A 15,728-nucleotide genomic window follows, 5' to 3' on the forward strand; every position below is an offset into this window, starting at 1 on the left:
CTTCCTGCTGCAGGTCCACAGTGTGGGCCAGCTCATGCTCTATTGAGATGGTTGCAAGGCCGACCAGCCTCTCCTGTGTCACTGTGGTGCGTAGATGTGTTTTTATTAACTTCAGCATGGAGAAGCTGTGTTCTCCACTGGCAACTGTTACAGGAAGTGCTAGAAGTATGCGCAGAGGAACAAAAGCATTTGGAAAGAGGATGGTCATCTTATTTGTGCACATATATTCCAGAACAGCCTTTGGAGTTCTTCCTGCTGAAATGTATCTTGAAAGGGCTTTCAGTTCATCACCTAAATCACTTGCATCAATATCGCGCAATATCATCATGTGTCAAAACTGTCTCTAGTGCCCTGCATTGCTGGTGTAGGTCTTCTTCAGGTATAGTGAGGAGTTTTGGAATATCATACAACATCCCAAATATACTGCTGTGTTCCTTGAGCTGCATGAAACGTTCTTCAACTGACTGTATTGCACAATCTCGCACCTGGTTAAAGAATTCAACTTTGAATTGTTGTTTGGGGTCTCTTATGGGATTATCCTGTGCCTCGTAATCAAAATGTCTTCTTCTTCAGTGACTCTTGTATTTTTGAAGGGGTGGAAAAATAGCTTCAGTGTGAAGTTCCTCTGCCAACTTCTGTGCATTCTTCAGAATGTTTTGAAATCCCTCATCTGACAGGTAAGACTGTAGGTATGACTTTGTTTTGTCCAGTTGTTCCATTGCTCCAGGTATATCAAGGTCAAGACCTTGGAGTCTCTTGCTTACAACATTTATTTCAAACAGTATGTCATGCCACAACACTAAGCCACACAGAAATTTGAAGTTATATATGTTTCTGGTGATTCCATTTCTCTCTGCCACTGTTCTCCCACGAACAGTTCCTGTCATAGTATTATCCTCCATAATGGCAACTATGCCATCATCTATCTTCCCAGTTTAGTGTTTGATAGGCTTTATCACCTCCATTCGACTTTCCCATCATGTGGCACTCAGTGGTTTCAGTGTCAGAGAGGATGTTCCCAGATGTTGCTTCAAAATTTGCCATCAATGAGTTTATGCAGAGAAAAATACATAGATGCTTTGAATTACATTAAAAAATTCAGCAGCTTCAGTAGAAGTTGATGCTGCATCACTGACCACCAAGTTCAATGAATGAGAACTGCATGGGACAAAAGAAGCTCGAGGGGTTAACTCTCGAATCCGTGTCTGCAATCCTCTGTTCTTTCCTCTCATGTTGGCACCATTATCATAACCCTGACCTCTCATGTCAGCTATTGCAATTCCCATATCTTCCAGCTTTTTAAGAAGCACATTTATCATAACAGCTCCTGTAGTATCATCAATGTCAATAAATTCTAGAAAGTGCTCTCTGACAGTCATCATTGCAGGGACATTTTCACTAGGTTCTATTGTTGTTACAAAATGTACCATTAAACTCGTTTGTTCCGTATGGCTGATGTCAGGTGTGCAGTCCAGAATAACAGAGTATTCTGTTATTCTTGCTGACTTCAGATCTGCCACAATCTTCTGTTTGACTTTTGTTGCCAATAACTGTATGATCTCACTTTGAATTGTTTTTCCAAAGTAGTGATGTGTGTACATTTCTTGGGTGGTGACTCTTCTTAGATGCTCCTGGAGTACAGCATCAAACTCAGCCATCAGCTCCACAATTTAAAGGAAGTTTCCATTGTTTGGCACATACAGCTGATCTGAAGTGCCATGCAGTGCTAGGTTTTGGGTAGCAAGCATTCTCACAATGGCAATGAGCCTTTTCAGAACATTTTGCCAGGAAAGAGACTCTGATGCAATCTTCTCTTGATGCTGATCATCTATGGTGGCCTTTAACCTTAGTCTCATCTCAAGCTCTTCCACCTATGGAATGCTCTCTGGTGATTTGCTGCCTTCTCATGGCATGCCAGATTTCTAGCCAGATTTTTCCAGTCCTTTGCTCCTGTAGAACCCAGTGTGGCTGGAACATTAGACTGGAAGAGTTTATAACAAAAACAATATGCAGCATTCTGGGCTTTTGAGTACATAAGCCATGGCCTCTCCACTTTGTCACCATTGAGGATTTCATGCCAGTAATGTGTTGGATGGAAACTTCTATTTTCATTGTCTTTGGGGAATATGAAGTTTTTCACTTGCTGTGGCTCATGCAGTTCAAGGAAGTCCCTCAGGTTTACGTGGGTCCACAGTCCTGGATCATCTAGACTTAAGGAACTAAACTCAACAGCAGCTGTTTCTTGCACCTCCACCACACTCTTCTCTGATCTACACTTTTCTTTAGGAATGTGCATGGTTACATCCATTTGAGATGGAGATATGCATGCTGCAATAGCTGCCAGGTCACCTGCACTTTGACTCCCCCTACTGCCTGGAAGATCAGGCATCTCCTCTCCACTCACATCCTCACTGGGGCCAGAAGGTTCAACATGAACATTTGTGTCTATGTATCTCAGGAGAGCTCCTTCCTGCTTAGATAGAAAAGCTTCCATTGCTTGCTTTCTTTTTCTGAATGCTGCCCCAGAGGGGCGTTTTCTTCTTTCACTCATGATTGCTGTTCTGTGCCAGCTATAGTGGCTCCCAACACTCAGTTGAAGGGGACAAATAAGCAGGTTAGTACCAGGGCCTGAGTGAGGGAAGATATCAGCTTCTTAAGGGCCTAACTGGCTCCCACTACTTCAGTTGACTGCCTGTTCTCCTCAAGTGGGTTCAGGGAAGCAGCAGGAAACAGGAAGCTCCCTGAGAAGCTGGTGTTAATCAGTCCAGGATCCTGGGGTGCTAGAGAGGTACATAAAAGGCTCCTCCTCCTCTCTCTCCCTGCAGCTCCTGCTGCTTTCTGTTATTCCCTCTCACCTTTTCTCCTGCCTGCCTGTTATGTCTCTTGTGCCCTCCTTCCTCCAGCACAGCACTCCACTATGTCTGTGCATCTAGAGCAGAGAGAATCCATATGCACCAGCAGCAGACACAATTTTCTACAGTCTGGGTCCTAGTGGTGCCCCCCCCTCCCCACCTACAGTCTGGCACCTGAGGCGGCTGCCTCAGTTCTCCTCATGGTAAGGCCAGCCCTGGTCCGGGACCTCTCCAATTGCCACGAGTTTTCAAAAATAATGGTCAGTGGCTCCACAATCACATCAGCCAACTCCCTCAGCACCCTTGGATGCATTGCATCCGGCCCCATGGACTTGTGCATGTCCAGCTTTTCTAAATAGTCCTTATCCTGTTCTTTCACCAGTGGGGGCTGATTACCTCTTCCCTATACTGTGCTGCCCAGTGCAGCAGTCTGGGAGCTGACCTTGTCTGTGAAGGCTAGAAGAGGTGTGCTACTATGATCCCACTGCTCCCCAGGAGCAGAGAAATCCTGTAGAAAATCTTTGAATGAAAGGCCCTCCTAAAATTTTATTCTGGCCCTGATTTTGCTTTGCTCTGTTCCTGCTGTCAGTGCACCTATGGCAGGAGGAAAAGGGAGCGTGCAAAGGTGGCTTTAAGCTATCCTCTTGAATTCTGCATCATGCCAAGGGCCTACCTCACCCCCAGAACAACTCAGAGCAGCCCCCAGACTGCTGTAAGTTGTGCCAGTTGTAAGAGCCCTCTATGGGTTATTTCACCAGCAGAGGATAGCTGGAGTGCAGTGCGCTCTGGTCAGACCACTTCTCACTTCCTCCCTCCCTTAATGCATTTCATACCTGGGGACTGGGAGGGAATCCAGCATAGAGCTGGGGAGAAGCAGAGACAGACACAGGCAAACTCTATGTTCTGATGCTGCCAATTCTCACAATTGTAGTGCGACTCTGTGTTTTTTTCCTTAAAGCCCCAGCCACTGGAGTCATGTGATTACATGAGACCGTTTCATTTTTTAAAAAGAAAAGTTTCTAGTTCTCATCATTGCAGAGAAAAGCTGGAAAATGTGACCCTTAATGGTGCAAACAGCAAACACCAAATAAGAATAACCCCCAAAATAACTTTTTAAAATCTCATGATTTGCGGGGCCTGACTCGTGATTTTCAAACACCTAAGGCTGGCAATGCAGTAGCAGTCACACACGCTCTGAAGCTCTTCTGTAGCAGGTAGGTGTAGACCAGCTGTAAGTAGTTCTCAAGATGATTCATATCCTCTTCCCCCAGATTGTTGAGTCTAGCGATATTATGATTTCCACTACTGAATGTACATGGGTCTTTTAGAGAGCTGCTCAGTTGTTCCAGTTGTAGCTCTTATAAAGTGTGTTTTTCATCCATCGATTTCAAAATACTTTACAAATGAGGTCAGTATCATTATCCCCCTTTTACATATGGGGAAACTGAGGCACAGATAGGGGAAGTAATTTGCCCAACATCACCCAGCAACCAATGGTAGAGCTGGAAATAGAACCCAGGAGTCCTGAGTACCGGTCCAATGCTCTGTCTACTAGGACATATTGCCTCTCTGTACAACTACGTTGCTTTGGGTCAGAACAACCATGTACACTGCAATCAAAATTTTTAAAAGGCTTTGATTATGCCTGCTACAGCTCTCTGCCCCCAGCAGAGCAGATGCTGTGCTTTCCAGGACAGATCCTCAGCTGCTGTAAACTGTCAGGTCCATTGACTTAAAGGGACTTAAGACCATTTACACCAGCTGAGGATATTTTATTCAAATATTCAAAGAGCAGCTACCTACATTCAGTGAGAATAACCCTGAGTTTAGATTGAGAGCAACAAAGAACAAAAGTCAGGTCCCCAATGGAGAGCTCAGTGTGTGTCATCTCCTTGGTTACAGTCTGCAAAACTCTGCTTGCACAAAATGGCAGCTGTAAACAGAAGATTCCTAGAAATATAAGGATGCAATACATACCCACACAACACCCCTGGGGGGCAGGGCAGTGCTATTATCCCCATAGTACAGAAGGGGAGCTGGCTGCAGAGACACTAAGTGCTTTGCCCAAGGTCACCCAGGGAACTTGTGGTGGAGCAGGGACTAGAACCCAGGTTTCTGGCTAGCACTTAAACCACTGGAACATCTTTCTCCTTTGTAATCCACTCCTCATCAAAACCAAAACAGAAAACCCACCAACAGCACCTGCTGCTCCATTAATAATATTTTATACATTATTGTATACAGCATCTTTCATCTGAGAATTTCAGAGTATTTTACAGTTGTCAGGTCAGTATCATGTCTCCATTTTACAGATGGGGAAACTGAGGTAGAGGGAGGTGACTTGACTTGCTCAGGATCATACAGCAAGTCAGTGACAGTGCAGGACAAAGACCTCAGGTGATCTGACTCCTAATCCTCTGCTCTAAGAACTAAACAATGCTGCCTCTCGGTAGCATCCCAGTGCTGAAGGCAAGTAGATGTCTGGCCCACGGATGTCTGTGCTATTCTCTGAAGAGGAGATACTTAGATCTTGGGTCTCACTGGCTTTGCAGGAATTACTGGAGCCATAGTCATTCAAATCCCTCCTTTGGGTGCCTGGACTTTCTCATCTTAAGCTAGGAAATGAGCATGGAAGCTCCTATGTACAGGTGTATGGTGTTAAGACTTTCCTTGTAGTGATGGCCAAGGGGGAGAGGGGCCACTCCCTGCAGCACTGCTCTGTGAACTAGCCCAAATTCCATGCATGCCTCTTTCCCTTGAAGCAACCTCCCTCCAGTGCTCCTGCAGAAGTCTTGGTCAGGTCAGAAGGTGACATGGAGGAGGTAGAGTAACAGGCCCACCAGCGCTTTCTCCTGCTCTTCTTGCTCCTCTGCTGAGCCAGGGCAACCTCTGCTGTAAAAGGCACAGCCGAGTCACCCGTAGTAACAAAGTGAAAAATCCTGGCACTGCTGCTCCCATCTCTCTCTGGGATGCTGCTTCTCCATCAGAGCTGGTGTTTAACTATTCTCCTGTGCATCCCTAATAGCACAACATGGGCGCGTGAAGACTAGTACCTTACACACTCTGGCCATAGTGCCTTGCTTCCTGAAGGCTCACCAATCATTTTGGCTAGGATTTCCAAAGGAGCTGGAAAGAATTAAAACCCCACCCCCTTTGCACATCAACACGCTGCAGGTGCCGAACTTCCTTAGTCTCACTTGAAAATCACAGCCTTTGTAAACAGGGATCACGTCACTAACCACTGAACTGCAGCCACATCGGGGGAGCGATATGGCAGTTGTGTAACAGCACCCAACAGTTTGGGAGAGTCAAGAACACAGCACCAGCTGAAGCTGCCAGGGAAATGAGGGAGGCGGAAAGTCATTCCCCAAGCTGTAATGTTACTGGAATGGCAGGTGTGGAATGCGGTGTGGGACTTGCAGTGACTATTTCTACTTTTGTGTATGTGGGTTTAATGCCATGGATGTTAGTGGAGCTCCTACTGATTGAGGCTAGTGTCAGTCAGAGGGGAAACAGCCCTCCCTGCCGTAGTCAGAACTCCAGTTTTGCACCTCATCTAGAAAACTACGGTAGGAAGCCCTTCCCAACCTGCCATCTGTACTCCACAGTTAGCCAGGAGGAACGTGTTTCCTTGTGTAGGTGTTCAGTGCAGTCTTACCCCAATACCTCTGTCCATTCCATCCTCCATCCGCCCAACTGATCCTCCATCAGATACAATGAGCAAGAGGTGCCGACTGGTGGCACGGTGCCCACCCTCCCATACATACATACAGGTACAGTGAACAGAAAGCACAAAGACCAGGAAGCCCTGGAAAATAGATGTAAAGCCAGCCGGCCCATTTGCCCAGCCGCATGGATGAGCAAGAGGCAGGGGGAGCAGGGTGCTCTACCATGCCCCATAGCAGCAGAGGGAATTAGAGGTGCCCCTGCATTTTGGGTCCCCACCTACCTGCTCCTGCCTCCCAGTCGTAGAGGGGGTGGGCAGGGGCAGGTTTGCTGTGGTTTCTGGTTCAATGCAGAGCCTAAGAACTCCAGGTTCTTTCATTAGTTTCATTCAAAAAATAAATTGAAATAATAATTAATGCACCTTCCACAAGTGCAGAGCTGCAGCTGGGTTGGGGCAGCTGGGGGCAGGGATACAGGCTGTGCATCCTGGGAGTTCCTAAAGCGCTGAGCCCCTCGGGCCTGCCTGGTGTCCTGTCCCCTGACACAGCACATGTGCTATAAAAGGCAGGCTATGGGCAGCCCTAAGGCAGGGCACAGAGCGGGACAAGCTTCTGCCCAGGATACAGTTGCAGGGGGGAGCAAGGTGTAAAGTTGAGGCAGGATTTGTGCAGAGATACACCAGCGTGAGTGTTGCGGGGGGAGGGAAGGGGCTTAATAACAAAGGTGGAATGTTTCCATTGAGTGACTCTGTCAAAAGCCTCCTGCAAGTAAGACATGAGCTGGGCAAGCTCCCTCCTCACTGCTCTACCTCAGACTCGACCCTCTGCCGCCCACGTCCCCCAGTCCTCGCCTGCAGCCCATCCCGCCCCCTGATGCTCCAGCGCCGGGCCTCCCACGCACTGCACTGCCAGTGCCCCGATCTGATCCTTCAGTCCAACTTGCCCCCTGCTGCTTCAGCCCCGGGCCTCCCCCACACAGTGCTGCCAACATCCCCGGTCCTGTCCCGCCATCCCATCAGCCCCCTGCTGCTCCAGCCCCAGGCCTCCCATGCACAGCACTGCCCCCACCCTCCTCCTGCTGCTCCAGCCCGAGGCCTACCATGCACAGCGCTCCCACTGAACCTCACTCCTGTCCTGCAGCCCCACCCACCCCTGCTGCTCCAGCCCCGGGCCTCCCACGCCCAGTGCTACCAATGTCCCCCGTTCCTGTCCTGCAGCCCCACCCACCCCCTGCTGCCCCAGCACCCAGCCTTCCACATCCAGTGCTACCAACGTCCTTCGTTCCTGTCCTGCAGCCCCACCCGCCCCCTGCTGCTCCAGCCCCAGACCTCCCACGCCCAGTGCTACCAACGTCCCTCATTCCTGCCCTGCAGCCCCACCCACCCCCTGCTGCCCCAACACCCGGCCCTTCCATGCACAGCGCTGCCCCCATCCCCAGGTCCTGCCCTGCAGCTCCATCTGCCCCCTGCTGCTCCAGCCCTGGGTATCCCATGTACAGCACAGCCACCATCCCCTGGTCCTCTCCTGCAACCCCACCCGTCCCCTGCAGCTCCTGCCCCAGGCCTCCCATGCACAACGCTGCCCCCACCCGCCCCCTGCTGCTCCTGCCCCTGGATGCCTGTAAAATGGGAGTAATAGCCCTGCGCTGCCTCTCAGGGGTGTTGGGAAAAGTAACACGCAGCCTATTAATGTTTATGAGGTGCCTACATACTAGTGATAGGTGCCATGGACATGCACATAAATGAAAAGAATTATGTGCCTGGTGGTATCACAACATATGGGCAGTATATAGAATAAACTACACCCAAATGTGGAGTTGCAGCACCAGATCCTGCTTGTCTTACTCACATGAGTAACCTCCAGTGAATTACTTGCATGAGTAAGGCAGCCAATTTGGCCCAGAAAGCTATAATTTTATATAAGGTTTCTGGTACAAGTATACATCATGTGGCCACAGGAGTTATCATGGTCCTGGCATTAGAATACAGCCTTAGAATAGATCCAGTTTGTGGGGGTTTTCTTGGTATTTTAAAATGACCTTGGAGACTGCCAAACTTCTGTGACATCCCTGTTACCAGTTTTATCCAGTGACCGACATCACTAACTGACTAGCATAACAGGTATTATTCTTCTGTCTCTGCTCTTCCGAGCAACCAATGCGCATCGAGAACTTATGATGAGATTTCGATGAGAAGCAGAAACTGAAATACTTACTAACCAGTAACAGTCCCCTTTACCACCAATGGGCCAGATTCTGACCTGCGTAGTTATGGAGAGTAGATCCTGACTACACTCATAGTCCCATTGAACTCAATAGACCTGCTCATGGAGGAAGGTGCTACCCAGTATGAGTAAAGCTGTCAGAATCTTCCCTGATGGCTTGTGTTTGCTTCAACTGAGAAAAATTAGAGTAAGCAGATGCCTATAAAACCCCAGCACTGAAACCCCCATAGACAGCACAAAAGGTGGCAACATGGTCTAGATTGTGAGCTGTTTGGGGCCCAGATTGTTATTTTGTTTGGTGTTTGTACAGCACCTAGCACAGTGGTCCATGACTGGATGCTATGAGAATACAGATAATTATAAATAACAGCACCCTGGAAGTACTTCTGGAAGTCACAACACCTGGGATCTATTCCTGGCTCTGTCACTGACTTGCTGGATGACCTTGGGGGAGTCACAATCTTTTTGTGCCTCCTTTCCCCCCACCCCCCACCTTTTGCCTGTCTTGTCTCTGTATGCTGTAAGCTCAGGGGGACAGCCTTTCTCTCACTATGCTTGTACAAGGTCTTGTTCAATGGCATGCCAGCCTTGCTTGGGGCCTCGAGGTGCTACCATAATAATAACAAAACTACTCAATGCTCTGCAGCAGCTAAAATGCAAATGAGCTTTTCAACAAAGGAATCAGCCAATGTATGGGGAAGGAAACTAGTCTGTAATCAAGCCAGAATCTGCATATGGATGGACAGCACATGTCTGCACAGGCATTGCAGCTGTCAGCTACTGTATGTGGTATAGAGCTGCAGTTCTCAGCCAGGCATCCACAGCACCCAGGGGGTCAGCAAGCCCTTTCAAGGGGGCCCCATGGCTGAAGCCCCAGTCCCCGGCTGGCACCCTCCCCGGGGCTGAAGCTGGGGGAGGCATGGGGCTGAAGCCCCAATTCCCTGCTGCCCCCCCGGACTGAAGCTGGGAGGCGCGGGGCTGAATCCCGGAGCCCGGATCCCTGGCGCTCCCTATGGAGCAGAAGCCCTGAGCCCATGGTGGGCAGAGTTGGGGACATGGAGGGCATTGCCCCACCCCTCCCCAAAATGCAGGGCAAGATCAAGGCAGTCCCTGGGGCAGTTCCACACCTCCCTGAGTCCTCCCCACATCTCCTCTCCCCGCCCCCTGGCCAGTCAGAGACAGGAAGTCAGAGCCGAGCAGTGCAGGGCAGCTGCTGTTCTGGCTGGTGCCATGGAGTAGGCATCCACAGCATTCCTTCCTCTACTGCTGGTGGCTCAGGTTGAAGCTGCTCCTCAGTTCCCAGTCCTCTTTGCTCCAGCAGAGGCAGCCGGTAAGAGCCCCCCAGGTGGGGAGCCCCAGCTCCATGGCTGGCAGACCCCTCCAGGAACAGGGACCGCAGGGGAGCCCTCCCAGCACACAACCCCTAATACTCCTCTCCCTACACCCGGAGATCTGCACCCTGAGCTACCCCCTACCCACACACAGCCCATAGCCACCCTCTGCGTGCACACAGCCACAGCTACCCTCTGTCTGCACACAGCACCTAGCTACCCCATCCCTGCACCCAAGCTATTTTCAAACTTTGTGAGCTAAGCCCCCCACCTTTGAGTTATAATTAAATATAAATTCCCTCCCTGGACCCCACCATGCGGCGGGGCTTGAACCCCGCTGACCCCTGCCCCCACCAAATAGATGTCAAACTACTTTGCCAATGCCCAAGGGCTCTGGAGTTTTTATAGCATGTCGAGGAGGGCCTCAGAGAGAAAAAGGTTGAAAACCCCTGGAATCAGGACCCATGGCTCCAAATCCAAAAGCTTCTGTCACCTGAGCTAAAGAGGGCTCCTTGCCCCAATCCAGCAACTGATCGAACATCACTGGGCTCTGGGCTCCAGCTATTAAAGGTTACTAGAAAAACTTCCATAAAGTTTGAGTGCAATCATGCCTATTTGCAAATGATTTGTCCAACTAAATAGAGTGCAGGAATAATGGGGAAGGCTGTGGGGGAGAAATATTCATCATGTGATTTATTTAAATATTATTAATGAACTTCCTCAAATAAATTATTCAACAAGTACAATTTGACCAATTCTGATTTTAGCCTATGTGTTAAAGTCTTCTTTTCCTACACAATGTAAACGACAGACTCACATCAAGAGACAACTAACAACATTTTGGGCAGGAAAAGAGATTGATTTGGGGGCCTGCTCTAGACACGGGTTTTGTGCTGATGTAATTATAGGTATAAAGAAAAGGAGTACTTGTGGCACCTTAGAGACTAACAAATTTATTTGAGCAGAAGCTTTCATGAGCTACAGCTCACTTCATCCTATGAATGCATCCGATGAAATGAGCTGTAGCTCACGAAAGCTTATGCTCAGATAAATTTGTTAGTCTCTAAGGTGCCACAAGTACTCCTTTTCTTTTTGCGAATACAGACTAACACAGCTGCTACTCTGAAACCTGTAATTATAGGTATGTTACACCAGAGCTGAAGGTGTAATTTCCAGCATGAGCAGACAGACCCACGTGGCTTTGATCGAGTTAGCATGCTAACAATAAGCAGGGTAGCCCCAGTAGTCTGAGCAGTCCAAAGGGCTAGTGCAGGTAACATGCTGACAGTGTAGGGGCCATATCCAAGGCTTCTTTGCTCCCCCAGCCATCACCAGCTGCAATACTGGCCCATTAGAGCCACCGGCAGCCAGCTAAGTTAGGACAGGAGACCAGCCCAGTGCACAATAGTCCAGGATCAGAGGATTGCAAAGGCCACGTTCACACCTGCCCCGTCCTGAACTGTGCTGCAAACTCCTTGCTCTAGCCAAGGATCTGACCTGGTATGCTTACTATTCAGTCTTCAAAATAAAGACACAGAATGTACCTGAGCCTCCCAGGAGCTAAGTAGCTGTGCAGAAGCCACCAGAATAAAGTGAGAATGTTGAAAATGCATGCAGATTCAAAAAGCAATTCACTGACCTGTATTCTTAAACTACAGCCACTGGCCTTAGATGGAACTGGAGGGAGACAGCCAGAATAAACATAGTGTTCCAGCTAATCTCCCCAGGGTCTGTGCAGACTTTTAACAACAGAAAGCTCATCTTGATGATTTGATAGAACTGTTGTTGAGAGCTGATTCTTTTCATTAAACCACATGGCCCTTTTCCCTGGGATCCTTTGTGTGTTATCTCCAGTCAGGTGACGTGTCTTTTCAGTTCTTTATCGAGAGAACCATCTATTAGTTAAGTTCCAAAATTTCAGAGGTATCATTGTACTTCAGAGCTCTTATGACTGGAGGGCACGTCCTCCAGGTTCTAAATACCATTTTTGTTTTCAGGCCATCACTGTGTTTATGAGAAATTGTTTTTTGTGGGACCCACAGTATTTACTACAATTATTTATTATTTGTATTGCAGGGTTCTCACAACAGAATGCAGCCACCAACTCTTGCTGGTGGCCGCTCTGACAATTTTTCCTAACATATTTCATTAGCTTTAGGAAAAACAAATTAATATGCACTTCTACATGTCCAAATCGGTGTAATCTATCTATGTATGTGAGTTTTTTTTACCGACTCAGTAATAAAAATAATGTACAGTTGTCTCTATTCTTTATCGGACCTAAATAGAATAGAAACACAAATAAGGTGCCTTGAACATTCTTGTCTTTTTCCTTATTGTTTCTTTTGCTTTTTTTTTTTTAAGACTTGCTAGCTACTAAGTGTGCAGTGAAAAGTGATACAGAGACAGCAGGGGCCAGGGGTGATGGGGTACTGGAGGAGGCAGCAGGGGGGCAGAAGTGATGGGAGGGGGGTGAGCTTGGGCCAGAGCCCGTCACCATGCAGCCAGGGAATGGAGCCCACGTATAGGGGATAGGGCCTAGGGACAGAGCCCGAAGCCCTGTGGCTGGAGCCTGCCACCCAAGGGCTGATGTCTGACCCCACTGCCGCAGGGAAGATGGGGAACTCACTGGCTGCCTGCTCCTCCAGCTTGTGCCTCTCCAGAGGGAGGCAGGGCCCAACCACTGCTGGTGGTCTCTGGGAAGGGGCTGCTGCTTTGCTCTCCCTCCCCCAATCTCTTCCCAGGAGGACAGGGCCACAAGAAAAGCCCCTGGTGGGCCACATTTGAGAAATGCTGCCTTAGGCGCCCCAATCCTGGACCAGGACCCCCTTGTGCTAGGTGCCGTACAAACAGAACACTGACACAGTGTATGCTCCAAAGAGCTTGTGCAATCTAATTATGCAAAAAGAAAAGGAGTACTTGTGGCACCTTACAGACTAACAAATTTATTAGAGCATAAGCTTTCGTGAGCTACATCCGTTGAAGTGAGCTGTAGCTCACGAAAGCTTATGCTCTAATAAATTTGTTAGTCTCTAAGGTGCCACAAGTACTCCTTTTCTTTTTGCGAATACAGACTAACATGGCTGCTACTCTGAAATCTAATTATGATGCACCACTGGTGTTTCCAGATCTTTGCTAATGCTACTTTAATAAACCGGCTCATGTATCTTTGTGCACCACTGTCCTCTACTGGATGATATCAGAACTGCTCAACTTTGTATCAGAGATCCTGTATTACTCACACCTAGTGAAGAGTCTCCTTTACTCAAGTGGCTGGGGGCTGTGCTTTTTGGAGAAGGAAGATCTGAGTTTGATTGCTACTGCTGCTATGAAGTTTCACATATTCGGGTTTAGGAGTCAAACTGGAACAGACTAGTGTGTATTCTATATATTATATTAGTTCTTATACCGTGCTCATCACCATAGTGTCGGAAGGATAGAAGGTCTAGAAGGATAAAGCCTTGACATCACGTAGTCTTTGTGCTTCCAGCACTGAAATGAGAGGAAAATAGATTATCCTGTCCAAGCATCCTACTGTAGTTCACTGAACAAAACTATGGTACAGAATAGCATTACGGCTCAGATTACACAGAGCTACTTAGAGAAGCCAAACTAATCAGCAGATCTCATTTCAAGGCAGGTGAAAGGACAATAAATCCAGAGCGAAGAAACTGATCTGTAGTCAGAGCAGTTTAATAAAGAAAGAAGGAAGAAAAGAGTCATTGCAGAAACACTCTCCCTAGGAAACGCCTCTCTCCTGCCTTGCTCCCGCTTTGGCTTGTGTTTCACTCACGGCTTTAGTTAAACTGTCAGGAAACCATCTTTCCTCAACTAGGGCATCACCCTGTACCTATTATGGTCTGACACTGCATAGGGCTGCCCCACTGGAAGTAGCCAATGAGCTTCACACATGGCCAGAAGAGAGATGGGTCAATGGAAAGGTGTGCGAGGGTATAACATGCTGCTGGGGTGCCCAGAGCTGTGCGCCAATATGTTACCTCTCTGCCTCAACAGGAGTGAGTTTTGCTGGCAACTAGATTGTGTGTCAGCTCCCTGCCACACCAGTCTGTCTGCCTCACCAGCCAACTCCTCAAGGCTCTCCTGGCCCAGACCTCACCTAGTAGGTACAATCAGTGAACTACAATCCAGCACCCGAGTGCCCCAGGGATGTTTCTCTGCTGTGCACAGTCCCTATCATGGTGCATTCACAGAAGATATTAAGTTCACTGCTCTGTTGAAGACTCAGTACATCACAGCTTATTAATTGAACTGGAGTAAATACACCCTTCCCTTCAAACACCTCCCTGAACTGGTTTATGGTAAAAGTAAAACAAGTTTATTAACAAAAGAGCATGGGTTAAGAGACACCAAGTAAAAGATAATGGTAGCGCTGTCTACAAGCAAATAAAAGTGAAAATACGTACCTAAAATCTAAAACTTAATCTAGCAAGATACCGTCTTTGTGCAAGATGGTTTCTCTCACTCCCAATCTCCTTTCCAGCCTGGCCAGGACCCATCACAGACATCAAAGAGTTCTGTTTCTTTGTTGCCTTAAGGTGAAAGATCGAGATGGAGTCTATCTGTGTTCCTTGTCTCCCCAAAGGGATGTCTTTGTGTTACATGTCAGGAAGGCTGCCTGGGGACTCAGTCTCCTGTGTCTTTCTGGGGTGCAGAGCTATGTTAATTCTCTGTGTCTTTTGTTTTACTTCATGATAAGGCCCACTGGTTGAGCATGATAGCAGCTTTGTTTACAGCTAATGTGTAAATTGAGATAACCCTCCCTTCCTTTGTCTGGGGCAGACCGGTCTATCACCTTTACGTAGGTTAGGCTGTCTTTGTCTTAAACAATGTTCTAGTAACATTATACAGAGGGAATTCATAACATCACATATAAGGTTAACACATGCATTTTACAATGATATTAATAACCAGCATGTTATTAGCTTTCATGTGATACCTCACAAGGCATATTGTATACCTGTATTATTGCAGTAGCATGTACGGTGTGAATACAGGGGGCCCTCAGCTCACAGAGGGTAAGGATGTATTGAATGCACTGCAAAGAAGGCTCTCTCACTATACTGCTGTCACGGAGTGCAGGCATTGAACAGTTAGGGCCGTCTCCCGCCTCTCAATCTACCTGGGCAACAATGATTAACATCCCAACGTTCTGCTGTGGAGTGAGGGCAGTGTGTCTGAGATCAGAGGTGGCTCAAGCACAGAAGGGCAAATTGGAAGCCAAGTGTAGATGACACAGGATGTAGGAGTGAGGTGAGGCATTTGCTGTGATGATGGAATCACAGAGCAGATGCTGGTCTAGCACTCTTGGGGAGGCTGTAGTAACCACATCTGCTTCTTTCCCTCCTCCTTCCATCTCTTCTCACTTGCAGGCTTCCTCAGTGCAGTTTCTTGCTAAAGAAATCCATTGTACAATATCCACAGAGCTACTACCTTTCAGCCACAGGGTTGGAGTTTGACTGTCTCCTTGAAAGCCCCCATATCTCCCTCTCCACACCCTGGCCTTGCAGTTGTGTGGGAGAGCTCTTTGTACCCCTGGCTGGAATTTGCACCTGTGACTCCAGAAAACTCATTATTGCAAATCTGAGGTGTTGCCCTCTCAGATATACCCTTTTGATCCTTAGTGTGTTAGTCAAATT

At 48.0% G+C, this 15,728-nt stretch overlaps 1 protein-coding gene across 2 annotated transcripts in view; it reads left to right on the forward strand.

Moving 5' to 3' along the window:
• HCN4 (hyperpolarization activated cyclic nucleotide gated potassium channel 4) overlaps window positions 1-15,728 on the forward strand; it is a 148,586-nt gene that overhangs the window by 119,969 nt on the left and 12,889 nt on the right. The window lies entirely within an intron of this gene.

This window comes from Dermochelys coriacea, chromosome 10 (assembly GCF_009764565.3).
Source record: "Dermochelys coriacea isolate rDerCor1 chromosome 10, rDerCor1.pri.v4, whole genome shotgun sequence".
Classification (NCBI taxonomy): domain Eukaryota; kingdom Metazoa; phylum Chordata; order Testudines; family Dermochelyidae; genus Dermochelys; species Dermochelys coriacea.